This window comes from Rhagoletis pomonella, unplaced genomic scaffold (assembly GCF_013731165.1).
Source record: "Rhagoletis pomonella isolate Grant_MI unplaced genomic scaffold, Rhpom_1.0 Rhpom_scaffold_05652, whole genome shotgun sequence".
NCBI classification, from domain to species: domain Eukaryota; kingdom Metazoa; phylum Arthropoda; class Insecta; order Diptera; family Tephritidae; genus Rhagoletis; species Rhagoletis pomonella.
In genome coordinates, this window is record NW_023464190.1 from 7,919 (window position 1) to 8,488 (window position 570).

At 38.2% G+C, this 570-nt stretch overlaps 1 non-coding gene across 1 annotated transcript; it reads left to right on the top strand.

Moving 5' to 3' along the window:
• Nucleotides 1-286: 286 nt before the first annotated feature.
• On the top strand, nt 287-358 carry Trnah-gug. The gene has a single exon. It is a non-coding gene; the product is annotated as a tRNA-His (tRNA).
• The last annotated feature ends 212 nt before the right edge of the window (nt 359-570 follow it).

Consider the following 570-nt stretch of genomic DNA (forward strand, 5'->3'; position numbering starts at 1 on the left):
TCCACTCCAGTTTCGACGGGCCTGCGCAATCCAAGCATATTTAATAGTCGGTTAAGCAGTGTAGACGTACTGTGGGTAAAGCAGTGCATCATTATGAAATAAACTAGATGCGTACATACATACATCCAAACACACTACCTTCATGATAAAAGAGCCGATGGTGGTGGAAATAACAGCAACTCACCAAGCAGTAGTTCGGTAAACATAAACAAACGAATGAGAGCTGGTTTGGCTGGCTTGCGGCTGTTGTTTGCAGTTTGCTCGCGTCGCTAACAAGTCTCCAATAGCCGTGATCGTCTAGTGGTTAGGACCCTACGTTGTGGCCGTAGTAACCCAGGTTCGAATCCTGGTCACGGCAATGCTTCAAAAGATGCATTGTCACGGGGGAGACTTCTTTTTTTTAACTTAAAAAGATACATACTTATTTTTTAACTTAAAATAAAATTATGTACTTTGTGTACTTGATTAGCAAATAAGAAATATGTAGTATGTATGGGAAATTGTAGATCTTTAATTATAATTACCATTTGGGACAAAGTAAAAATAAAATTATTATTCTTTTTTTTTCGA